General features: G+C 46.6%; 1 protein-coding gene and 1 long non-coding RNA gene across 3 annotated transcripts in view; one reads left to right on the top strand and one right to left on the bottom strand.

Moving 5' to 3' along the window:
* Positions 1–27,377, top strand: part of ENPP3 (ectonucleotide pyrophosphatase/phosphodiesterase 3) — a 213,944-nt gene that overhangs the window by 49,932 nt on the left and 136,635 nt on the right. The window lies entirely within an intron of this gene.
* LOC142296376 (uncharacterized) overlaps positions 19,806–27,377 on the bottom strand; it is a 61,976-nt gene continuing 54,404 nt past the window's right edge. The window contains exon 3 of the long non-coding RNA XR_012751629.1: positions 19,806–19,843. This is a non-coding gene — a long non-coding RNA (uncharacterized LOC142296376). The remainder of the gene's footprint in view (positions 19,844–27,377) is intronic.

Below are 27,377 nucleotides of genomic sequence, written 5' to 3'. Positions count from 1 at the left end.
TCGGGTCAATCCCAAGCAAGTAAAGGGGCCATCACCAGTGTTTGAAGAGAGAAAGAGAGGGAATGTCCTTTTTCTAGGATGTCCCCCTCAGCGGTTAGGTACCCGGGCTGAGTTCCCACTCCAAACCCCGAGCCTAGTTAAGCTCAAGAGTTCCAGAGGTGTCTTATCAGAACTATGGTCCCGACTGATCTGAGTTATGTGAATGTGTTGCGCTTACTTCTACCCCCAAGTGGACCCTGCCCCCCAAGTGGCTGGCTTCAGTGATCGGGGAAGCCCTATGCATCGTGGTGGCCACCCCCTGCTTACCCCAAGCCATCCCATCCTGTGAGAAGGCTCCTATGCTGTATGTAGAGTGTGAATGTGGAATATCGGTGATTAACCCCCCCCTTACATGAGATGGATGCCACACCTTAACTGAGCTGCAGTACCCTGTGGCGATCAGAGCCTCAGGGGCGCCGCACATGTTATATCCAAAAAACGTGCATAGGCCACATACATGAGAAAAAGACATAGGAATAAAGCCCGCTGTACACGCTGCAATGTGTCTTACAATGTGTCGGCGGGGTCACGTCGTAAGTGACGCACATCCGGCATTGTAAGGTACATTGCAGTGTGTGACAGGTACGTGCGATTGCAATTGAACGGTTAAACGTTCATCGCACGGACATCGTTCATTTCTCTAGAATTGAACGTCAGATTGTTCATCGTACCCGGGGTAGCACACATCACAGTGTGTGACACCCCGGGAACGATGAACAGATCTTACCTGCCTCCTGCGGCTCCCGGCCAGCAATGTGGAAGGAAGGAGGTGGGCGGGATGTTTACGTCCCGTTCAGCTCCGCCCCTCCGCTTCTATTGGCCGGCTGCCACGTGATGTCGCTGTGACGCCGAACGTCCCTCCCACTCCAGGAAGTGGACGTTCGCCGCCCACAGTGAGGTCGTATGGACGGGTAAGTTCATGTGACGGGGGTTAATCGTTTGTGCGGCACATTCAACAAATTGAACGTGCCGCACATACGATGGGGGCGGTTACGATCGCATACGATATCATATGCTGGATCGTAAGGTGTAAAGCAGGCTTAAGGCCTAGGCAACATTTCATAATTACCTTTTAAGTTTTTGAAAAGTCTTGAAAACTCAGTTTATTAAATACAGGCATATTTTCCTCCCATAAATACTGGTGTAAATGTGCATTGTGCACCACTCAAGCAATAGTATAAGGAGCAGTGTGTCAGACACATGTAGGACAATTATTTTATATATGTTATTAGGGAATATTGAGTTTGTTGTTAATCTACTGCAAATACTCCTAGTATTATTATGATTACACTAACACATTTCACAAGCTGCCAAGACATCTTGGGAAAGTCAACTTTCTGGCAAATGATAAAACAAGAAATACCAGATTGGTGACTTTATGCCAGTTGGTTGCAACACAGTAAAAGCAATTACTAATGTATATCACTACTATGACAGAAAAATGGGGAGCACCCACCTTATGAGACATCTAGAAAATTTTCAGGATTCATAAAATATTTTTTTTAACGGCCTCGATCTGGATCCATGGTGACTTGATGGACGAACACTCTGTAGGAAGATCAATCTTGTGCAGCCTAGATAGGTCCACCAGGGTTTTTTTCCGCCATTTTGCAGGTGCCGTTTTTCACCCATTTTTCATTTGTGCCTTATTCTTCTTTTAATTTGTCCCTTTTTAAACAATCTCTATTTTATGTCTTTGCCTGTTTTTTTTAAGTTCCTGATTGTCAGTGGGGTTTCCAGGTGTCTTTGCGTGATTGATTTATTGTGACTATTTTAAGTTACAAAAAGGTTTGCACAAATGTACTCCAGTCCTCCCCTGGAATTATTTTTAGACAACAGAAATTGTTGCCCAAATTTAGTGGTTTTTTTTAGCTAAATGTACCACTTTTTGCATAAACAAGTCAAAAAAGCGTTATTGGTTGGAGTCAGAAATAAAAACATTATGAAACAATTTGTGGTATTTTGAAGAATTTGACACAAAATTGTCAGTGAATTCAAATAAGTCACTTGATTTATAAGAAAAAGAAACAGGAATGAAGAATCGGGCACAAGGTGTGAATGGAATTCCGAACTACAAGTATGTTATTACATATACTTTCTCTCTGTCACTATTGTCCACATAAACCATAAGCAATTGAAAAAATCTCAGCATGTTGTGCTGTGTATGGCCGAGTATATCGGACAAAACTATGTGTGCCGCCCCGCGTGAGCAGCCAGGCTGCTCGGATCTGGATCTGAGGTGGCTCGAGGGGTCTCCAGACCCGAAGGTCGGGGTCGCGCGGCCACTTGGAATAAAAGGGGGGAATATTTACAGGGAATGGTGTGGAAAGTTCGTGACGCCACCCGTGGTGCGTGGTAAGATGGAGTACCACCGCTTCCTTTTTCTTTTTAACACAATCTCGCCGAGAGCGAAGGGGGTTGCTTTTGCTTGCTTGTTAAAGTTTCTTTCTTGCCGTTCCCGAGTTTGATTCAAACTCTCTTCAACGCACTTCTGAATCTGGTTGTACTGAGTCTGGCGACTTGAGTCCCAGTCCTCTCTGGGTGCGTAAGTTTCAGGCAACTCAACCTCCATCTCTAAATCCACTGGAAGGCTTCCAGGCCGCGCTCTCATCAGGTAAGCTGGGGTGCACTTGGTGAATCCTACCGGAATGTTGTTGTAGATGCCTACCAGGTCTGGCAGTTTTTCAGGCCACTGGTTCCGTTCCTCAATAGGAAGGGTTTTCAACAGATTGATCACCAGGTGGTTCATCTTCTCACACATCCCATTTGTCTGCGCATGATAGGGTGTGGTACATATCTTCTTGTACTCGTTCAGATTGCAGAACTCTTGGAAGATTTCGGCCTCAAATGCAGGGCCTTGATCCGTAAGGACTCGGTCGGGGTACGCATGTGGCCTTCAAAAGTGTGCCTGAAACGCCTTTGCCGCAGTGCTGGCAGTCAAATCTTTAATGGGAACCACCACCAAGAACCGTGAGTAACGGGCGCGTACGTATACCCACTTCTGCTGGGGGGCAGCTTGACATGGTCCAGAGCCACAATCTCCAGGGGCTGCTTGGTGACGATCGGCTGAAGTGGTGCTCGCTGACTGGTGCCATCCTGCCTTCTCAAGGCGCAAGGGCCGCAATTTCTACACCAGGCTTCTATGGAGTCTCTCATTCCTACCCAGTAGAAGTGACTTCTCAGCAACATCTCCAGCTTCTTCCATCCAAAGTGCCCGGCTCCATCATGGTATGCTTCCAGCACCACTGGGACATACTGATGGGCACATAGTTAGGGCCGCTCCACAGATGGGGGCTGATGAAACACAGGCAATTCAAGATCTTCCAGGTCATCTTCATCCTTCCCATCGTCGGACAGATGGGGCATCCTGGACAGCGCATCTGCATTGGTGTTCTTGCAACCAGCCCTGTATTTTATAACAAAATCATAATTTGCCAACCTTGCGACCCAGCGTTGCTCCAAGGCTTTCAGCTGTGCTGTATCCAGATGAGTCAATGGATTATTGTCTGTGTACACCGGGAACTTGGCAGCAGCAAGGTAATGCTTGAACCTTTCGGTCACGGCCCATACGAGTGCCAGGAACTCCAGCTTGAAGGAGCTATAATTCTCCGGATTCCTCTCCGTGGACCTCAACTTCTGACTGGCGTAGGCTATCACCTTCTCCTTGCCCTTCTGCACCTGTGACAGGATGGCCCAGAGCCCCATATTACTGGCATCTGTATACAGAACGAACGGGAGACCGTAATCGGGATAGGCCAGAATTTCGTTCCTGGTCAGGACAGACTTCATCCGTTCAAAGGAATCTTCTTGCTCTTTACCCCACTGGATCGGAGGCCCTGTGGATTTGCCGTGTACAGACTGACCCACCAGAAGGTCCTGCAAAGGGGCCGCCATCAGTGTGTACCCCTTGACGAACCTTCGGTAGTACCCCATCAGCCCAGGAACTTCTCTGATGGTGGTGGGCCTTGGCCAGTTCTGTATAGCTGTGATTTTCTCGGGGTCCAATGCCACACCTTCGGCACTCACCACATGCCCTAAGTACTGTACCTTCGGCTTCAGCAGGTGACACTTGGATGGCTTGAGCTTCATCCCGTATTTGGACAGAGCATCAAACACCTCTGCTAGGTGTTCTAGGTGTGCTTCGTATGTCTTGGAGTAGACAATGACGTCGTCCAGATACAGCAAGACTGTTTCGAAGTTGCAGTGACCCAAACAGCACTCCATCAAACTCTGAAACGTCCCTGGTGCGTTGCACAGCCCGAATGGCATGCTGTTGAACTCACATAGGCCCATCGGAGTAGAGAATGTGGTTTTCTCCCGGTCTTCCTTGGCAACAGCTACCTGCCAGTACCCACTGGTGAGATCAAGGGTAGAAAAGTAAGTAGCAGACTTCAAGGCAGCTAGCGATTCCTCAATACGGGGTAAGGGCTAGGCGTCCTTGTGTGTGATTTTGTTAATCTGTCGGTAGTCTATACACATCCTCATGGGACCATCCTTTTTTCTCACAAGTACCAGTGGGGCGGCCCAAGGACTGCAGCTGTCATGGATCACTCCTGCCTTTTTCATGCTTCTGAGCATGTCTTTGGCACATTGGTAATGGGCAGGTGGTATGGGCCTATACCTCTCCTTGATAGGTGGGTGAGTGCCTGTGGGTATGTGATGTTGTACCCCTTTTTTCCGCCCAAAATCCAATGGGTGTTTGCTGAAGACCTGCTCATACTCCTTGACAACTCTGTAGACCCCTTGTTTATGATGTGCAGGTGTAGAGTCGGTAACTCCTGACACCACTTCTCTACCGGGACCTGGGGGCTGTTATTGGGAGATTGACTAGGCTGGGGTGAGGAACCTGTTGCATGGATGTCATCTGCATTGACTACAAACAGCTTGGCTATGGTGGCATATATGGGTAGTGTGACTTCCTCCTCCCCACAATTCAACACTCGCATGGACACTCTCCCCTTCTGGACGTCGACTAACCCTCTGGACATAAACACGGTGGGCCAATGCTCTAAGGGCAGGGGCTCTACCACTGCCTGGTAACCCTGTCCCCGGGAGCCTACAGCTGCCCTGCACCATATCATCATTTCACTTCGTGGGGGCACTACAAGAGGGGCCACATCCTTCACCCGTACACCACCTATCTCACCTCCAGAGAGATTTACCTGTTGCCACTGCAGGAGGGCTCAGATCTCACGTTGCAGGACTCTCTGCTTCCCTGCTCCTGCAGTCTCAGACAGCTGTTGAAGCAAAAACAGTATTTCTCCCATAAAATTCTCAATGACATTTGTGCCTAAAATGATCTTCGGATTCCGATCACTAGGGTCATTTTGTACCACTATGAGGCCTTGCCTCGGCAATTCTACCCAGCCCACCTTAATCGTAACCTCCTTGAACCCGATTTGAGTCACAGCTAACCCGTTGACAGCATAGATGGTAAGGGTGTCATCTGGTGGGGTGAGTTCATTATCAAGCCAAAATTTCTTATATAGTACATAGGGAATAGTCGTTACCTGGGAACCGGTATCAAGGAGTGCAGATTGGGATCCCATCCAGGGTAATGGAAACAATGGGCCGTCTCCCTACATACCGCTCTCTCCAGTCTGCTGGGCCTTGTGAGTTTATTCCTGGGGATTGGCCCTTGGCCCCAGGGGTTGCCCGTTTAAAGGACAGCTCCTAGCGCGGTCTTGTTACATTTATAACAAACAGGTGGTCCATACCGGTCACTGCTCCGTCCCTTATATGCCGAGGTCCGCTTCCTCATCCAGGGGACGTTCTCCGGACAGTCAGCCAGTTGGATTTCCCTTGACAGGGTGGTCTTCGACTTGAGCTGCATCGCCTCCAGAATTCTTGCGACGTCATTACTCAATTGCGGTACTTGGGCAGACAAATCACTTGTTCCACTTCCGGACATTATTAAAGGAGTTGGCTCTGGCAGTGCCAAAGCAGGGTGCTTCACTTGCATCGGGGATGTTCCAGCTTGCCAGGATGTGAGTGTAGAGTCAGGGGCCTCTGGGGCTGCAGGGCTTTGATTGCCCGCTCTTTTATGGTAGCAAGGTCTAAGGCAGGATGTTTCAGGGCCCACAGCTGGAGTTGTTTGTGGTCTTCCACTGACTCTAATGCCGGCATCACACGGTACGATTTATCGTGCGATCGCACGTGCGATCGTACCCGCCCCCGTCGTTTGTGCGTCACGGGCAATTAGTTGTCCGTGTCGCACAAAGTCGTTAACCTCCGTCACACGCACTTACCTCCCGGACGACGTCGCTGTGGGCGGCGAACATCCACTTCCTGAAGGGGGAGGGATGTTCGGCGTCACAGCGACGTCACACATCGGCCGGCCAATAGAAGCGGAGGGGCGGAGATGTGCGGGACATAAACATCCTGCCCACCTCCTTCCCTCCGCATTGCCGGCGGGACGCAGGTAAGCTGTGTTCATCGTTCCCGGGGTGTCACACGGAACGATGTGTGCTGCCTCGGGAACGATGAACAACCGGAGTATAGAAGAAGAAACAACTTTTTGAAAATGAGCGACGTGTCAACGAGCAACGATAAGGTGAGTATTTTTGCACGTTAACCGTCGCTCGTAGCTGTCACACGCTACGATATATCAAATGATGCTGGATGTGCATCACTTACGACGTGACCCCGCCGACATATCGCCCGATATATCGTATCGTGTGACGCCGGCATAAGCCTTGCAGGAACTGCTCCACCAGCATCTTGTTCCCTTCCAGCTCTCCAATATTGCTGGTCAGCCTCAGGGTCCGCAGCGCTGCTTGTAGCTTTAAGGCGTAAATCCTAATGCTGTCTTGGGGCCGTTGTTTGCAGCTGTAGAACCTCATCCTCAGCTCCGCTTCAGTGCGGGTCTCAAAGGCAGCTCCCAGTCTTCTGAAAATGGCGGGTACTGAGACCCGATCCGCCTCAGTCCATGTCTCCACTTCCAATTCCGCAGCGCCGGTTAGCTGCCCGAGCACTACAGACGCCTGCTGCCGTCCGGTTAGGGCATACATATCAAGTACATTACATACTTTCCTTTTGAATCCCTGCAGCGCGTCCAGTCGGCCATCATACTGTAGGAGCCAGGCGGCGCCCGGCACATAGGGCAAGGTTATCGGCATTATGGGAACAACCGCCTTGGGTCCCGTTGCCCCCGCTCCTGCGGCCGGAGCGGTGCCATGGCCCCTGTCCGGTGATGGCACAAGGCCGCCGGCTGTCCTCCTCGATAGTCCGTTCCCCTTGTCACGATCCCCTGCGACCCCGGTCCAGCTCTTACCAGGCCCAGACCAACGTCTGCCACCTAGTAGTCTCAAGGAAACCAGCTCCTGACCTCTCCTCTCGAGAGTCACTACTCTACTGACTGACTCCTGACCTCCCCTTAACCAACCCCCCCGAGTGGACAACCCTATTCCCTTCAGGTTAGCCACTACTGTGTCCGGTGGGTGTGGTGCAGAGTGTTTCTAGGATTTTAATTTGCTTATTCTTGGCAACACCAAAGGTCAGGGATCCGTAACCAAGGAGGAGGTAGATATTGTACAGAAGGGCAGATTGCACAATACCCTGTGATGACATGATAGGACAGGGTGTCACATATGCAATTCAAGTCAATGGGTGTGAAGGAAAGCACAGATGCCAAGTCATACAGACGCCTCGCTCCTTCACCAAAGAGACTCTGCGTATGGGTGTGACTTCAGGTAGAGTGCATGGCACTTACCAGTTTCTCCAGGCTGGTGTCCTTCACCCTGCTGCCGGTTCTCATCGTAGACAAAATAGTTGCCCATACAACACCAGAGTTTACTTGGCAACCAAACTTGTTCAATTTATTCTTCACACCATTATGACAGAAATAGACTCACTCCTGACAGTTCTGATTCTACTGTTTCTGGAGTACTTTTTCTCAACCTGTCCCCAGCGATCTAGGAACTCGTCCTCAAAGTGCTGGGTCTGTGTATCCATTCCCTCATCTTCCTTACACCTCCATCCACTTCTGAGCCTCGATGGCTCTCTAGTCGCTCAACTCTAATTCCACCTGGGTGAGTTGTAGGCTCCAGACCTCTCGAGCTTACCTCAGGGTTCTCTGACTGGTCCTGACACCCTGGCCATGACTTTTCTTACTTGAACCCTCTCCAGAATTGGCACCGCATGAGGCACTACAAGGCAACCCACTTGCCACCTGTCACTCCTTCTCTACCTCTACTTAACCCTCTCCTATCTGATATTTACTTTACCACTGCTTCAGCCCATCTGCTAGGTGGTACCCGCTGGTAAATGGCCTCAGGTCAGGTACATCGAGAACCTACACTACCCTAGCAGCATTTACATGTTAACACACATAGAAAAATCAACACTATATAATATGTTTAGTATAAAACAGCTTTAATTTATGTTATCCATTTATTACTCATGTTCTCAACTGCCTGCATGTATAATATTTTTTTCTTATCCTACTCGCTCTTTCTGTCTACATAGGGGTCAACTGGTATGTAGTTGCAGCTTACTGTAGCTGCCCAGAGAGATCAAGGTGCTCTCTCTGATCAAATCCTTAAAGGGACATGCTTTGCTTATTGCATACTTTATGTTCATAGGGATCTCTTGGCATTTTTAGCAGTATAACTGCTGAGGGAGTGTATTGTATTCTCTCTTCTTTAAGCCTCATATCGGCATGCTGTGTTAGGGCTTAGCCTTGCCTATTGTTGGCTCACAGGGCTGTCCACTTCTGGAATATACAGTTTTTAATTGTTTTTAGGTGTGTTTTTCCCTTTGGTTACTAATAAAGTTTATCATTATTGTTTATATTGGTGTGCAAATCCATTCTATATTGTCTTTGACTACTTTTTATTTATCACAGTTGTCTCTATACAGGATGTAGCACCCTTTACTTCTTATTTATTGTAGCTGTATACCCTTTCCCATATACATATTAGAAAAAAAAATCGGACGACACACGGACCATCTGTATGCCGTCTGATTTTTACACACACGTCTCATAGGAAAAAAAACTAATCTAAAGATACAAATGATAGAAAGATTTTAGATAGCTAGAATAGATTGATAGAATAGATAGATATTCTACAAATACATTATTTCCCAACTCCCCTATGTATTAGAATCATGCCCCCCTCAGTGCCTGTCATGTTGAATTTATTCTATATCTTTTTATGCTTGTTTAACCTAATAAGTAAATAATTAAAAAAAACAAACAACAACTTGTGGTGCCTCCTATTTATGATAAACAGCCAAGGTAAAGCAAACAGCTGTGAGCTTATATTATCAGGCTGCTAAGGCCCATGGGTATTGGGCCTTTCTCAGCCTAAAAATACCAGCCTGTAGCCTCCCCAGAAATGACATATGACATCACATTGGCAATTTGTTACGTCCCTACAGGAGCCCGCTCTAATGACTTCTGCTTTGATCACCAGGCGACGCTGTGTTCCTGCCGTGGATAGTGCTGGTGATAGGAGAGGAGTCGATGTTAGCGGCGCTGGTGGGAGCAGGCTCCGCTCGTCCACTGAGCTGGGTTTCCTTGGGATCTGCAGTACCACTGGCTGACTGTAGGTGGCATGTGTCTTCCAGCTGAAGTTACCTTCATTCAGCTACAACCAATGGGAAGACACCACACCCTTCATATTTCCCCTCCTGTCTGCTGACCACCGCCAGAGATAGTTCTGTATTCCTGGTTCCTGTCCCACCCTGTTCTGTTTAGTGATTCTGGTGTTCTGACTTCTGTTTGTTTCCTGACTACCCTCCTGCCTGCTGTTTATGTACCTCGCTGCCCAATCTGGATTTCACCTCTGTTTTGTTTTCTGATTACGTCCTTGCCTGCGTGATTCTGTCCCTGTTTTGCAGTTCCCGGTTGGACCCTGCCTGACTACTACTCTCATCAGACTGCAGCCTTACTCTGATAGTGATCTCCAGGGCCCTGTGTAATTCCAAATCCCTGTATAGGGATTAAAGGGTTTCAGGGTTCTGGGAGTCCTGGTTGGTGAGTGGCTTCCCTCTAGCCTTTCCATTACAGCCAGTCTGAGTCTGTGGGTCCAGGCAGGCGTTACATTAGAGTCTATGAAATTAGCTGCAGAGCCACAATCAACAAAGGCCTGCAGCCGCCAAGCTTTTCCCTGGTGAGACAATTGGACAGGTAACATTAATTTTATAGGGTCTGCCGGGAGTACCTTGGCACCTGAGTGAGTATCCTGGGGCCCACTCAGGTGCGGTTGTTGCTCTGGAAGCAATTGCCTCTGAGATCCAGGCTCTCCACAAATGGCTCCACAACGTAATTTACTCCTTGAAGTCGACGGGACTCTAGACATGATGAGGAAGGTGCTGCAGGAGCTTGAACTTGAGCAGACTTGAGATCTTGCACTTGCTGTGCAAGTCCTTGAACAAGGCCAGACAGGGTTTGCACCTTTTTCATCACAGTATTGAGAGAATCCATTTTTTTTTTTTTAGATGAGCCAGAGATAATGTAACGTCTGCCTGGATCAAGACCTCTGCTTGGTTTTCTGATTACGTCCTTGCCTGTCCGATTCTGTCCCTGTTCTGCATTTTCTGGTTTGACCCTGCCTGGCTATTACTCTCATTGGACTGCAGCCTTCCACAGGTAGTGATCTCCAGGGCCCTGTGTAATTCCAAATCCCTATATGGGGGTTAAAGGGTTTCAGGTTCTCGGGGTCCTGCTTTGTGAACGGCTTTCCTCTAACCTGTCCATTACAGCCAGTCTGAGTCTGTGGATCCAGGCAGGCATTACACAAATGGGGTAATGGTAGTTGGGGTTGATGTCAGCTATTAAGTGTCCAAAAACACAGCTGACATCATGCCCTTGTGTTAGTAAAGGAGAGGTTTCTATTGGACACCCCCATTACTAACCCAGTAAGTAAAAAGAAAAAAACTATGCACACAAAAATAGTTTATTTAAAAACAAAAACACACCCTGTCTTTTTTTCCCTGGCTCACCAATTTGTAAAAAAAAGGCAGGTCCAACATAGTCCAGGGAATCTGACGTAGCCCACAAATGGAAACCTGAAAAACTAAAAGCAAGAGATTGTCCCTCATTCACCAATTTATTATAAAACAAAATTCCCATTCAGGTCCAACGTAGTCCAGTACTTTCCACAACTTTCCTCGATTCCGATGATAAGTATATGGAGCATCATTCTGGGGCTCCATGGGCTTTGAGCAGCAGCCACTCAAGGCTCACGGCTCTGATGAGCGCTGAAGTAAATAACGTTAGGCAGGGAATGTTGGTGTACATATGTGAATGCTGCTGGGTTGGAGGGCATAAGGGACCTGATAGATTCACTTTTATACTTAGTGAAGCATGAAAGACTTGTTTGATGAAGTTGACACTGTGTCCATTACTGTAACAGTGAAGGGGTAGGGGATGCATAATTCAGACATTCCGTAGTACTCTACATGTGACTGTGGTGCCCATATTGGAAAATAAGAAACTGGTGATCACAAGTAGGGCAACAGATTTGGTAACTACATGTTGGAAATGTACACTGAAAGCTACTCTTTAACCCATACAGAAAATATTAGGCTGTACTTAAAGGGGGTAGCCACCTTTGGGTACATTTTGTTTTTTACTTAAATGCATGTATTTTGGTCTGAAAATAAATTTTGCAATTGAGTTTCATTGTAAGTTTTTAATAATTTTTCTTTTACACTGATGAGCAAAAGGGTAACAATGTATTGAACTTTTGACTTTCAGGCTCCATATCTCGGTACCATCCACTACAGAGTGCGAGACTACCTTTGTAGACTACCATTTCATAGACAATCATCTTCGCTATCTCATACATAAATTTGTTTTGAAACTATTTAACATATAATTAGTTATGCAGATTATTATCGTGTCAGTACATTATTACTGTTTTGCTCCTAAAAATCTAAATTTTAATTTTCATTATTTTGTTAGTATTTTGTAAACCCACCTTTGGCTTTCAACCCTGCCTGAATCCCTCTCGATCAGATTCAAGTGTGTCTTGACCAAAATCTGATCCCATGTTTCTTCTACACGGTCACAATGTTGGTGCATTCTAGCTGACTCATTTGGGCATGTACACAGCTTTTTCGTAAAATCTGTCTACATGTGTTGGATTCAGTTAAGAGCTGGATACTGTGGGTGCCAATCCAGCACCTCTACTTCATTGTCATTGAACCATTTATTCGCCAATCTCGATGTGCTTTGGTTTGTTGTCCTGTTGGAACACTTCATCATCCTTTTCATTCCCATAGTACCTGAGTGAATGAAGTAACTTGTTTTGTAGCATACTCACTTATGGCTGAGCATTGAGACCACCATCAATTCTGGTCAAGTATCCAACGCCTTTGGCTGTGAAACAAACTCATATTATTTGGCTTCCTCTGCCAAACTTGACAGTTCCTTCAATTTCTTAATCCGTTAGGCCATTTCTCCCTTGTTTCTTCCAGACCCATTTGCACCCATCAGAGCCTAGTTTATCGACTTTCATCTCATTGCTCCAAATCACCCATTTCCAATTTTGCATTGTCCACTTTTCATAGTTTTTTGGAAACTCAAGCCAATGCATCTTATGATGATTTTGAAGTCAAGGTTTCTTCACCTTTTTTCAGGCCACCATTCCAGACTTGTGTAACGTGTGTCACATGGTGATTGCATGGATGTTTGTGATGTTACTATTATGAAGCCTTCGAGCAACCTCCACAGCCAGGTTTGTCTTGCCAAAACTGGTTAACCTTGTGATGATCTGACTTATTGACTTCGATATTTTGCCTGGACATCCACCTCTTGGCTTTTGAATGGATGGATGGACTTTACTTCATATTCTTACAACTGTCATGGCACTCGCATGATGTAGTTTGCCAATTTTTCTGGCAGTTATCGATGAAATGGATGAGGCTGTTTCTCATGTCTTTGGAAATCTTCTTCATTGCTGTTCCTCATTTCAAACCAGTGATCTTTCACTTAGGAATCAATCTAATAACATACTGAGCTATTGGGGAATGTGAGAAAACGTTCAATTCATAGCATACAGGAAAAAAAAATTGTTTTCCACCACCAGGATCAAAACTGTAACAATGCAGTGGCATGACAAGAATCTGCATAACTAATCGTGCTTAATAGTTGCAAGTCAAATTTATGAATGAGATAGCCAAGATGATTGTCTATAAAATGAAGGTAGCATCACATCTGAACCTTTATTGGAGAGATGGAGCCTGAAAATTAAAAGTTCAAAACATTGTTACCATTTTGCTCGTCAGTGTACATGCTCTTTGCTTTCCTGCACATTTAAGGGTGCTTTCACACATCCGGTTTTTGCCGTCAGGCACAATCCGGTCTGTGCCTGATGCAACGGATCCATCGTAGATTGTGGTAAAACTGATGCGATGGATCCGGTAATAAAACGGATCCGTTGTAGCAGTTTGTACCGAGAATCCAGCTGTGGCCACTTGTAACCTGAGTGACGTCACCGCTGACAGTGCCTGTGGCCACTTGTAACCTGAGTGACTTCACCGCTGACAGTGCAACTCACTTTAGTTGCTCTGTTGAGCTCACAGTGAGCAGCGGTGTTCTACGGCTGCTCCTGGCAGCTGCCGATGTAGCAGAGCTGAAAGCGTCGTGGTACCTCATGTGGATTACGTCGGACCTGGAGGGGTATTTGGGGATTTTAATAAAGTGGTGAAAGAGGGTGTTTCTTTGTCTTTTATTTCAAATAATGGATTTTTCGGTGTCCGTATTTATTTACTTTCACTACAGTTTAGTGATGGGGGAGTGTCTCATAGACACCTGCCATCACTAAGCTAGGACTTAGTGGCAGCTATAGGCTGTCATTAACTCCTTATTACCCTGATTGCTACTGCACCAGAGCAATTCGGGATGAGCCGGGTAGTGTCCCGGGACTGTCGCATCTAATGGATGCAGCATTTCTAGGCGGCTGTTAGTTGATATTTTTAGGCTGGGGGGCTCCCCATAATGTGGGGCTCCCCATCCTGAGAATACCAGCCCTCAACCATGGGGTTTTACCTTGGCTGGTATCAAAATTGGGGGGGACGGCACGCCGTTTTTTTTAATTATTTATTTTACTGCAAGATTTAGACCCGCCCACCGGCGACTGTGATTGGCTGCAGTGAGACAGCTGTCACTCAGCGTGCGGGGTGCGTCTTACTGCAACCAATCATAGGCGCAGGTGAGTAGGGGAAGCAGTGAATACGAGATGGAATAATAAGCGACCATCATTTTCAAAGCAGGAGAAGCCGCGGGAGCTTTGTGACAGCTGTGCAGCGCCACGCCGCGCTGGTGATCGGTGAGTATCAGAGAGGGGGTGAAAGGGAGAGACCAACCAACCGACAGAGAGAGACCTACCGACAGACAGAGAGAGAGACCAACCAACCGACAGAGAGAGACCTACCGACCGACAGAGAGAGAGAGAGACCGATAGAGAGAGAGACTGACCGACAGAGAGAGAGACCGACAGAGAGAGAGACCGACAGAGAGAAAGAGACCGACAGAGAGAAAGAGACCGACAGAGAGAAAGAGACCGACAGAGAGAGACCGACAGAGAGAGAGAGACCGATAGAGAGAGAGAGAGAGACCGACAGAGAGAGAGAGAGACCGACAGACAGAGAGAGAGAGAGACCGACATCGTCAGAGAGAGAGAGAGAGAGAGACCAACAGACAGGGAAAGACATATTTTTTAACCAGAAAGGAATTTACACATTTGAACATGCTCAGTTAAAAATACTGGATCCGCCAGTGGAATGCGTTTGTTGACGCATTACGGTGCGGTTTTTTCCGATGACAAAAAAAGTTTCCTTGTGCGTCCCTTCCGGCAGCCGGACACAGAAATTTGGCCGGTGCACACCAAATGAGACACAAGGGCATCAGGCACAATGCAGCACTAATACAATTCAATGGGGATAGAAACGGAACTGGCGCCGAATCTGTTTTATCCGGTATTCGCCGGATTATGCCTGATGGCAAAAACCGGATGTGTGAAAGCACCCTAACTTTCATGTAGTCCCCAAAAGTGTCCAACCTCTTTAACAACATTGTTCTGTTTTAGTCCTTTGTGATTGTCATTAGTATTTTTTTGACAGCAACTTTATATACTATATTATCCACACTATACATAGTGAACTCTATAAATTTATATTTGAAGGATTTATAAAACCTTAAGAGGGACTCTGTCAGCACAGAATCACTGTTGAAACCAGGGAGGTGCTCGATGTTTCATGGTGTGGCTAGTAATTTAAATTCACCTTCCCATATGCTTATTTTCCTGCCTTTTCTTTGATTAACAGTTCATAGAGGTAGAGAAGGGATAGATGGAAAACAAGCAGGTAGGAGGCTGTATATAAATGATTAGCTCCACCATAATGCACAAACTACTTGATCTGAACAGTCATTCTATGTGGACAAAGTCCTTTTAACAAAATTATATTGTAGGAAAGTGTACATATTTCCATCATTTGCATCAGATCAGAAAATATTGCATACCATTTTTTTCCTATTCTTCAACAAAAAGTCAATTAGAAGATAGTTGTGAAATGCAAACATTTTCTTATATTCTTATACAGTCGTGTGTTTGAATAGTATAAAGCAATGGTAATTTCAGGCTCAACCACTTAGTTTAGGTGCTTAGGGGAAAAGAGGTCGTATATAGTATATAACCCCAGCACTCAAAATGAAAGCAAGAGAATTTTTTGTGATGCAAGTGAATTTATTGACACACTGCAAAAGTGAACCTAAACCAGAGCAACACCGACGTTTCGGCGTAGAGCCTTTCTCAAGGTAGTTGCCTGCAAAGGTGTGAAAAATGACAAAAATAAGTGCATGTATATACAGGTGGGATACAGAATATATACAGAATAAATACAAGAAATATTTACAAAAATGTACATATGGGGAAAGAACATACATCAATGGTTACAGCTGGATGGCGCGGGTCACAAAGGACAACCGAAATAAAGGGAGGCAAGGTTCTTTCACAATTGCAGAGTGTGCTCTAATAACATAATGGAGATAAGAGTTAGTAGGCATGTATCAGACAAGGAAGTATCATGGGGAGAAATGGACAAATGGATTGCCAGGCGAAGGTACAAGCCAAAGTCAATATCCTGGGGTGTGGAGAACAGAGAAGATGTAGCAGAGGAAGAATAGGGTAGTAAAGGAAATGAGATATGTATAGAAGAAGAAAGAAAGAGGGGAAAAAAGGGGAAAGGAAGAAGGAGCAAGAGGGAGAAAGAGAGAGAGGGAGAAAGAGAGAGAGGGAGAAAGAGAGAGAGGGAGAAAGAGAGAGAGGGAAAAAGAGAGAGAGGGAGAAAGAGAGAGAGGGAGAAAGAGAGAGGGAGAAAAAGAGGGAAGGAAAAGGAAAGAGAAGGAGACAGAAAAAGAGGAAGGAAGAGAAGAGAGGGAGAAAGAGAGGGAAAGAAGGAGGGAAAGAAAAAGAACGTAGAGATAGGAAAGGGGAGGAAGAGGAAGAGAACAGCAGGTGAGCACAGCAACCATAAGGAACAAGGAGAGAAATACATACCGTATGCAGAGGAGTGACAGTGCCACTGTGGAGGATGGGTGAACGCCTGTAACAGAGAATATCATAGCCTGGTGAGGTCGAAAAGCAGGGTGCAGAGACAGTGCCTGGGGGGGCAAGGGGGAACGTTACCTGCAGTAACGGCCTGTAGAGAACAGCTGAGGCTGGGAGTATGGCAGCAGCGGCGTGTGCCCCAGACGCTGACCGGCGCCATTATAAGGAGGAGGGGGTGGCTGTGGAGGATGGTGGGGAGCGCGTCATGTCCGGCGGAAGCGTCACTGCCGGTGACGCGCATGTGGAACGCATAGTGCGGCCCACAGGGATGGCAGTGGGAGGTGGAGGAGAGGGGAGCGTGTCATATCCGGTAACGCGTCACATCCGGTGACGCGCTGTGGAACGCACATGTGGAACGCATAGTGCGGCCCACGTTAGTGACATGCGCAGTAACATGCTGTATGGGCAGGTATGGTAATATAGAGAGGGCGTTGTAATAGTGCAGGGCTGTGTGTGACAATACCTGCTGCAGGGCGTGGAGGAGAGCGTGCCACTAGGGAGAGGTGCAGGAGGGGACAGGACCAGTTGTGGGAGATCTGAAAGGGAAATGGAGAAAAAGGCATTAGTATACACAAGCTGAAGAATATGATAAGAGCATGTTGGAATATAATGGGCCAAAGCCTGTTGGAAAACTGGTATCACAATATAAGGAGAAAAATATACATTATAAGTATAGCAATGTAATAAGCACAATAGGATATAGGAGGACAAAGTATATTCATATAGGAGGCATATTAGATTGCAATGAGTCAACATGGGCCAGTTTCATAGCACATTAAAGAAACACAAATAAAAACCCAAAGAGAAAGCTTCATTTGTTGAAGGTCAAAAGGTATAAAGAGACCTGATGAGCAAACCAGAAGAAAACCAGGTAAAAATGGAAAAGTTGGTTAAGTAGGGGCCTCATATTCCCTATTGAGCCCAAAGGGCTCCAAAGTTTGTAGCGTGTGGATCCAATATGCCTCACGTTCTCTTAGTATTCTGATGCGATTACCCCCACGGCGAGGTTGATCAACATGTTCCAGAACCTGAAATCTGAGTTGTGGTATTGTATGGCCAGCTGTGATGAAGTGCGCAGGAATCGGAAGTGTGGTCAGTTTACAACGGATGGTGGATTTGTGTTTGTTAATGCGGTCCCGGATATGTTGGGTGGTCTCACCCACATATCCGAGACCGCAAGGACACTTAATGAGGTAAACAACGTAGTTTGATTCACACGTAAAATACCCCGGAATAGGGAACTTCTTCCCGGTACGTGGGTGGGTGAAATATTCCCCCTTAGTTATGTGTGAACACTGTAGACAATGTAAGCAAGGAAATGTGCCCTTACGTTGACTAGAGAAAAACGTTTGTTTAACCGTGGGTTTGGAGGGACCAATGTCGGCCCTGACCAATGTGTCCTTCAGGTTCTGGGGACGTTTGTAGCAAATGAGAGGTCGGGAATCAAACTCTGGAACCGAGGGGTAGGCTTGGTGCAGGAGAGGCCAATGTTTGAGAATAATGCCATTAATGAGGGGAGTGAATGGGTGATATGTACTCACAAATGGAATCCTTTTATCATGTCGCACATTGGGAGTAGTACCGGAAGGGGTGGGTTTTACATATGGTGGATAGCCCCTTGCAGAAAATTTGCTGTCCATATCACAGTGTCGTGAAACCCTGGTGGTAGGATCAGAGACAATCCTGTCCACGCGACAATGTTGGGAATGAGGTAGAGATTTCTTGATGTGTCTTGGATGACAACTGGAGTGTAAGAGGAGGCTGTTCCTATCAGTCGGTTTAGTGTACAAGTCTGTGGAGAGAGAACGATCAGGGTTGATGATAACTGTAGTATCTAGAAAATTGATGGAATGTTCACTATGCTGGAGAGTAAATGAGATGTTATTCGTAGCATCATTGATGTCATTAAAAAAGGATTTGAGTGACGCCTCGTCGCCAGTCCACATCAGGAAGATGTCGTCAATGAAGCGTTTCCATAGTATTGCCCGTTGTTTGAATAGGGGGTGGGTGTAAACGAAGAGATGTTCGAAGTGGTGCATGTAGATGTTTGCGTAAGGGGGCGCGACGTTGGAACCCATCGCGGTCCCCCTGCACTGAAGAAAAAATTGATCTTCAAATAAGAAAAAATTATGTGTAAGGACCACTTCAAGCATATCAAGGCAAAATGCCTTTTTGGGGGGTGAAAGGTCGGTATGGGTCTATAGGAATGAATCAACCGCCTGAATCCCATCTTGGTGGCCGATACTGGTGTACAGGCTGGACACGTCAAGAGTAGCAAGTAAACAATTGTCAGGAACACTAGGGATAGATCTCAGTATGGATAAAAAATGGTTAGTATCTTTCAAAAAAGAGGGAATTTTTGAAATATGGGGGTCAGTATTTTCTCGAGAGTGATAGAGATAGGGGACAGAAGAGAATTGGTGGATGCGACAATCGGGCGTCCGGGTGGAGCAGATAAGTTTTTATGGATCTTGGGGAGGGTATAGAAAACCGGGGTGATCGGGTGGCTGTTAATGAGAAATTCACCGAGTTTATCGTCAATGATGGCTTTCTGTTGGTAATACCTCACTTTCTCATATATGAGGGCTGAGATATTAGATGTGGGGTCACGCGGTAATAGGCTGTAGGTGGTAGTGTCTCCGAGTTGCTGGCGTATCTCGTCGGTATAGTATTTTTTGTCAAGAACCACTATAGCCCCGCCTTTGTCCGCCGGTTTGATGACAATATTTTTATGGATTTTGAGGGAGGTCAAGGCCCTACGTTCGTCAGGGGTCATATTGTTTTTGAGGTGAAAGGAACCCTTACTGATGTCCGATGTTGTAAGTTGGACATCCCTGGAGACTAGATCAATAAACGTCTCTATCGGGTGGTAGCAGCGGGGAGGTTGGTAACTGCTTGGGATTCTGAGATTGAGTCCCGTTAGTGTGAACCCGGTAGGGGAGGAGGAGGTCGAGGTTGTGGAAGCCAGTGGGCAGGTTTCAGGACTCTTATTAGAAAAATGCGCTTTAAGGCGAAGGTTTCTAAAAAACCTATTGAGGTCATGTTCTAAGTTGAAGGTACTGAAAGAGGGGGTGGGGCAGAATGAGAGGCCCTTTTGTAGGACTTGGGTCTCGAAGGGGGAGAGTGTCTGATTGGATATATTGAAGACAATATTGTCCCTACCTGGGAGCGGGTCGTGATGCGATCTGATCGTCCCCCGATGTTTCCTCCCCCTCCTCGTCTGTTTTTTGGGGGCCGTTTCTGACCTAAAAAAGATAGAGAGTCCATAGAATGATGGTCGCTGTCGGAGCCAGAGGAAAATCCCCCGCCACGGCGTAAGTTGCGCGTAGGAGCCGAGGTATGCCATCTGTAGACGCGGTTCTTCAAATAATCGTCTTGATCCCGCACGAATTTATCACGTTTGCGTGTTTGCAGCGTGTCACGGTATTCAGAGATAGTAGAGGCACACTTGTTCTTGAGTTCCTCTAGAGCTGTAGCGTTCAGGGTCTGGGAGAGTTGGGTCTCAATGTTCTTGATACTGGCGTCTATGCTGACAAGTTCCTTTTGCAGATAGTCAATTGTGAGCAGAATAATATCGAAAGAACATTTGTTAAGAATGTTCTCAAACGATTTGCAATACTCTGTATTCTCAGAGAACAGAGTGGGCCTCAGGGAAATCCTGAGTCCTCTCGGGATCCTCTGGGTTTTATAGTATTCAGCTAGTGTGGCTGCGTGCAATTCAAGAGCTGTGTTCCTCTTGACCTCCCTCAGATAATCTCGGGTGCGGATCTCATCTGAAGGAATAGTGAGGAACTGAGTTCTTGTGGTCACCTTAGCCAGGATACTGGCGGCTTGTTCGTCATTAAAAGAGAGAACAGGTGCCGTCATGGGAATAAATGGTACAATGGGAGCACTGAAAAATAAGTAGTAATATAAAGCAATGGTAATTTCAGGCTCAACCACTTAGTTTAGGTGCTTAGGGGAAAAGAGGTCGTATATAGTATATAACCCCAGCACTCAAAATGAAAGCAAGAGAATTTTTTGTGATGCAAGTGAATTTATTGACACACTGCAAAAGTGAACCTAAACCAGAGCAACACCGACGTTTCGGCGTAGAGCCTTTCTCAAGGTAGTTGCCTGCAAAGGTGTGAAAAATGACAAAAATAAGTGCATGTATATACAGGTGGGATACAGAATATATACAGAATAAATACAAGAAATATTTACAAAAATGTACATATGGGGAAAGAACATACATCAATGGTTACAGCTGGATGGCGCGGGTCACAAAGGACAACCGAAATAAAGGGAGGCAAGGTTCTTTCACAATTGCAGAGTGTGCTCTAATAACATAATGGAGATAAGAGTTAGTAGGCATGTATCAGACAAGGAAGTACCATGGGGAGAAATGGACAAATGGATTGCCAGGCGAAGGTACAAGCCAAAGTCAATATCCTGGGGTGTGGAGACCAGAGAAGATGTAGCAGAGGAAGAATAGGGTAGTAAAGGAAATGAGATATGTATAGAAGAAGAAAGAAAGAGGGGAAAAAAGGGGAAAGGAAGAAGGAGCAAGAGGGAGAAAGAGAGAGAGGGAGAAAGAGAGAGAGGGAGAAAGAGAGAGAGGGAGAAAGAGAGAGAGGGAAAAAGAGAGAGAGGGAGAAAGAGAGAGAGGGAGAAAGAGAGAGAGGGAGAAAGAGAGAGAGGGAGAAAGAGAGAGATGGAAAAAGAGAGAGGGAAAAAGAGAGAGAGGGAGAAAGAGAGAGAGGGAGAAAGAGAGAGAGGGAGAAAAAGAGAGAGGGAGAAAGAGAGAGAGGGAGAAAGAGAGAGAGGGAGAAAGAGAGAGAGGGAGAAAGAGAGAGAGGGAGAAAGAGAGAGGGAGAAAAAGAGGGAAGGAAAAGGAAAGAGAAGGAGACAGAAAAAGAGGAAGGAAGAGAAGAGAGGGAGAAAGAGAGGGAAAGAAGGAGGGAAAGAAAAAGAACGTAGAGATAGGAAAGGGGAGGAAGAGGAAGAGAACAGCAGGTGAGCACAGCAACCATAAGGAACAAGGAGAGAAATACATACCGTATGCAGAGGAGTGACAGTGCCACTGTGGAGGATGGGTGAACGCCTGTAACAGAGAATATCATAGCCTGGTGAGGTCGAAAAGCAGGGTGCAGAGACCGTGCCTGGGGGGGCAAGGGGGAACGTTACCTGCAGTAACGGCCTGTAGAGAACAGCTGAGGCTGGGAGTATGGCAGCAGCGGCGTGTGCCCCAGACGCTGACCGGCGCCATTATAAGGAGGAGGGGGTGGCTGTGGAGGATGGTGGGGAGCGCGTCATGTCCGGCGGAAGCGTCACTGCCGGTGACGCGCATGTGGAACGCATAGTGCGGCCCACAGGGATGGCAGTGGGAGGTGGAGGAGAGGGGAGCGTGTCATATCCGGTAACGCGTCACATCCGGTGACGCGCTGTGGAACGCACATGTGGAACGCATAGTGCGGCCCACGTTAGTGACATGCGCAGTAACATGCTGTATGGGCAGGTATGGTAATATAGATAGGGCGTTGTAATAGTGCAGGGCTGTGTGTGACAATACCTGCTGCAGGGCGTGGAGGAGAGCGTGCCACTAGGGAGAGGTGCAGGAGGGGACAGGATCAGTTGTGGGAGATCTGAAAGGGAAATGGAGAAAAAGGCATTAGTATACACAAGCTGAAGAATATGATAAGAGCATGTTGGAATATAATGGGCCAAAGCCTGTTGGAAAACTGGTATCACAATATAAGGAGAAAAATATACATTATAAGTATAGCAATGTAATAAGCACAATAGTATATAGGAGGACAAAGTATATTCATATAGGAGGCATATTAGATTGCAATGAGTCAACATGGGCCAGTTTCATAGCACATTAAAGAAACACAAATAAAAACCCAAAGAGAAAGCTTCATTTGTTGAAGGTCAAAAGGTATAAAGAGACCTGATGAGCAAACCAGAAGAAAACCAGGTAAAAATGGAAAAGTTGGTTAAGTAGGGGCCTCATATTCCCTATTGAGCCCAAAGGGCTCCAAAGTTTGTAGCGTGTGGATCCAATATGCCTCACGTTCTCTTAGTATTCTGATGCGATTACCCCCACGGCGAGGTTGATCAACATGTTCCAGAACCTGAAATCTGAGTTGTGGTATTGTATGGCCAGCTGTGATGAAGTGCGCAGGAATCGGAAGTGTGGTCACGTACCGGGAAGAAGTTCCCTATTCCGGGGTATTTTACGTGTGAATCAAACTACGTTGTTTACCTCATTAAGTGTCCTTGCGGTCTCGGATATGTGGGTGAGACCACCCAACATATCCGGGACCGCATTAACAAACACAAATCCACCATCCGTTGTAAACTGACCACACTTCCGATTCCTGCGCACTTCATCACAGCTGGCCATACAATACCACAACTCAGATTTCAGGTTCTGGAACATGTTGATCAACCTCGCCGTGGGGGTAATCGCATCAGAATACTAAGAGAACGTGAGGCATATTGGATCCACACGCTACAAACTTTGGAGCCCTTTGGGCTCAATAGGGAATATGAGGCCCCTACTTAACCAACTTTTCCATTTTTACCTGGTTTTCTTCTGGTTTGCTCATCAGGTCTCTTTATACCTTTTGACCTTCAACAAATGAAGCTTTCTCTTTGGGTTTTTATTTGTGTTTCTTTAATGTGCTATGAAACTGGCCCATGTTGACTCATTGCAATCTAATATGCCTCCTATATGAATATACTTTGTCCTCCTATATCCTATTGTGCTTATTACATTGCTATACTTATAATGTATATTTTTCTCCTTATATTGTGATACCAGTTTTCCAACAGGCTTTGGCCCATTATATTCCAACATGCTCTTATCATATTCTTCAGCTTGTGTATACTAATGCCTTTTTCTCCATTTCCCTTTCAGATCTCCCACAACTGGTCCTGTCCCCTCCTGCACCTCTCCCTAGTGGCACGCTCTCCTCCACGCCCTGCAGCAGGTATTGTCACACACAGCCCTGCACTATTACAACGCCCTCTCTATATTACCATACCTGCCCATACAGCATGTTACTGCGCATGTCACTAACGTGGGCCGCACTATGCGTTCCACATGTGCGTTCCACAGCGCGTCACCGGATGTGACGCGTTACCGGATATGACACGCTCCCCTCTCCTCCACCTCCCACTGCCATCCCTGTGGGCCGCACTATGCGTTCCACATGCGCGTCACCGGCAGTGACGCTTCCGCCGGACATGACGCGCTCCCCACCATCCTCCACAGCCACCCCCTCCTCCTTATAATGGCGCCGGTCAGCGTCTGGGGCACACGCCGCTGCTGCCATACTCCCAGCCTCAGCTGTTCTCTACAGGCCGTTACTGCAGGTAACGTTCCCCCTTGCCCCCCCAGGCACTGTCTCTGCACCCTGCTTTTCGACCTCACCAGGCTATGATATTCTCTGTTACAGGCGTTCACCCATCCTCCACAGTGGCACTGTCACTCCTCTGCATACGGTATGTATTTCTCTCCTTGTTCCTTATGGTTGCTGTGCTCACCTGCTGTTCTCTTCCTCTTCCTCCCCTTTCCTATCTCTACGTTCTTTTTCTTTCCCTCCTTCTTTCCCTCTCTTTCTCCCTCTCTTCTCTTCCTTCCTCTTTTTCTGTCTCCTTCTCTTTCCTTTTCCTTCCCTCTTTTTCTCCCTCTCTCTTTCTCCCTCTCTCTCTTTCTCCCTCTCTCTCTTTCTCCCTCTCTCTCTTTCTCCCTCTCTCTCTTTCTCCCTCTCTCTTTCTCCCTCTCTCTCTTTCTCCCTCTCTCTCTTTCTCCCTCTCTCTCTTTCTTCCTCTCTCTCTTTCTCCCTCTCTCTCTTTCTCCCTCTCTCTCTTTCTCCCTCTCTCTTTCTCCCTCTCTCTCTTTCTCCCTCTCTCTCTTTCTCCCTCTCTCTCTTTCTCCCTCTCTCTCTTTTTCCCTCTCTCTCTTTTTCCCTCTCTCTCTTTCTCCCTCTCTCTCTTTCTCCCTCTCTCTCTTTTTCCCTCTCTCTCTTTTTCCCTCTCTCTCTTTCTCCCTCTCTCTTTCTCCCTCTCTCTCTTTTTCCCTCTCTCTCTTTTTCCCTCTTTCTCTTTCTCCCTCTCTCTCTTTCTCCCTCTCTCTCTTTCTCCCTCTCTCTCTTTCTCCCTCTCTCTCTTTCTCCCTCTCTCTCTTTCTCCCTCTCTCTCTTTTTCCCTCTCTCTCTTTCTCCCTCTCTCTTTCTCCCTCTCTCTCTTTCTCCCTCTCTCTCTTTTTCCCTCTCTCTCTTTCTCCCTCTCTCTCTTTCTCCCTCTCTCTCTTTCTCCCTCTCTCTCTTTCTCCCTCTTGCTCCTTCTTCCTTTCCCCTTTTTTCCCCTCTTTCTTTCTTCTTCTATACATATCTCATTTCCTTTACTACCCTATTCTTCCTCTGCTACATCTTCTCTGTTCTCCACACCCCAGGATATTGACTTTGGCTTGTACCTTCGCCTGGCAATCCATTTGTCCATTTCTCCCCATGGTACTTCCTTGTCTGATACATGCCTACTAACTCTTATCTCCATTATGTTATTAGAGCACACTCTGCAATTGTGAAAGAACCTTGCCTCCCTTTATTTCGGTTGTCCTTTGTGACCCGCGCCATCCAGCTGTAACCATTGATGTATGTTCTTTCCCCATATGTACATTTTTGTAAATTTTTCTTGTATTTATTCTGTTTATATTCTGTATCCCACCTGTATATACATGCACTTATTTTTGTCATTTTTCACACCTTTGCAGGCAACTACCTTGAGAAAGGCTCTACGCCGAAACGTCGGTGTTGCTCTGGTTTAGGTTCACTTTTGCAGTGTGTCAATAAATTCACTTGCATCACAAAAAATTCTCTTGCTTTCATTTTGAGTGCTGGGGTTATATACTATATACGACCTCTTTTCCCCTAAGCACCTAAACTAAGTGGTTGAGCCTGAAATTACCATTGCTTTATATTACTACTTATTTTTCAGTGCTCCCATTGTACCATTTGTTCCCATGACGGCACCTGTTCTCTCTTTTAATGACGAACAAGCCGCCAGTATCCTGGCTAAGGTGACCACAAGAACTCAGTTCCTCACTATTCCTTCAGATGAGATCCGCACCCGAGATTATCTGAGGGAGGTCAAGAGGAACACAGCTCTTGAATTGCACGCAGCCACACTAGCTGAATACTATAAAACCCAGAGGATCCCGAGGGGACTCAGGATTTCCCTGAGGCCCACTCTGTTCTCTGAGAATACAGAGTATTGCAAATCGTTTGAGAACATTCTTAACAAATGTTCTTTCGATATTATTCTGCTCACAATTGACTATCTGCAAAAGGAACTTGTCAGCATAGATGCCAGTATCAAGAACATTGAGACCCAACTCTCCCAGACCCTGAACGCTACAGCTCTAGAGGAACTCAAGAACAAGTGTGCCTCTACTATCTCTGAATACCGTGACACGCTGCAAACACGCAAACGTGATAAATTCGTGCGGGATCAAGACGATTATTTGAAGAACCGCGTCTACAGATGGCATACCTCGGCTCCTACGCGCAACTTCCGCCGTGGCGGGGGATTTTCCTCTGGTTCCGACAGCGACCATCATTCTATGGACTCTCTATCTTTTTTAGGTCAGAAACGGCCCCCAAAAAACAGACGAGGAGGGGGAGGAAACATCGGGGGACGATCAGATTGCATCACGACCCGCTCCCAGGTAGGGACAATATTGTCTTCAATATATCCAATCAGACACTCTCCCCCTTCGAGACCCAAGTCCTACAAAAGGGCCTCTCATTCTGCCCCACCCCCTCTTTCAGTACCTTCAACTTAGAACATGACCTCAATAGGTTTTTTAGAAACCTTCGCCTTAAAGCGCATTTTTCTAATAAGAGTCCTGAAACCTGCCCACTGGCTTCCACAACCTCGACCTCCTCCTCCCCTACCGGGTTCACACTAACGGGACTCAATCTCAGAATCCCAAGCAGTTACCAACCTCCCCGCTGCTACCACCCGATAGAGACGTTTATTGATCTAGTCTCCAGGGATGTCCAACTTACAACATCGGACATCAGTAAGGGTTCCTTTCACCTCAAAAACAATATGACCCCTGACGAACGTAGGGCCTTGACCTCCCTCAAAAACCATAAAAATATTGTCATCAAACCGGCGGACAAAGGCGGGGCTATAGTGGTTCTTGACAAAAAATACTATACCGACGAGATACGCCAGCAACTCGGAGACACTACCACCTACAGCCTATTACCGCGTGACCCCACATCTAATATCTCAGCCCTCATATATGAGAAAGTGAGGTATTACCAACAGAAAGCCATCATTGACGATAAACTCTGTGAATTTCTCATTAACAGCCACCCGATCACCCCGGTTTTCTATACCCTCCCCAAGATCCATAAAAACTTATCTGCTCCACCCGGACGCCCGATTGTCGCATCCACCAATTCTCTTCTGTCCCCTATCTCTATCACTCTCGAGAAAATACTGACCCCCCATATTTCAAAAATTCCCTCTTTTTTGAAAGATACTAACCATTTTTTATCCATACTGAGATCTATCCCTAGTGTTCCTGACAATTGTTTACTTGCTACTCTTGACGTGTCCAGCCTGTACACCAGTATCGGCCACCAAGATGGGATTCAGGCGGTTGATTCATTCCTATAGACCCATACCGACCTTTCACCCCCCAAAAAGGCATTTTGCCTTGATATGCTTGAAGTGGTCCTTACACATAATTTTTTCTTATTTGAAGATCAATTT

The sequence above is a fragment of the Anomaloglossus baeobatrachus genome, chromosome 3 (genome assembly GCF_048569485.1).
Source record: "Anomaloglossus baeobatrachus isolate aAnoBae1 chromosome 3, aAnoBae1.hap1, whole genome shotgun sequence".
Lineage (NCBI taxonomy): Eukaryota > Metazoa > Chordata > Amphibia > Anura > Aromobatidae > Anomaloglossus > Anomaloglossus baeobatrachus.
Note: the sequence above shows the minus strand (reverse complement) of the source record. Positions and strands in the feature narration are given on the sequence as shown.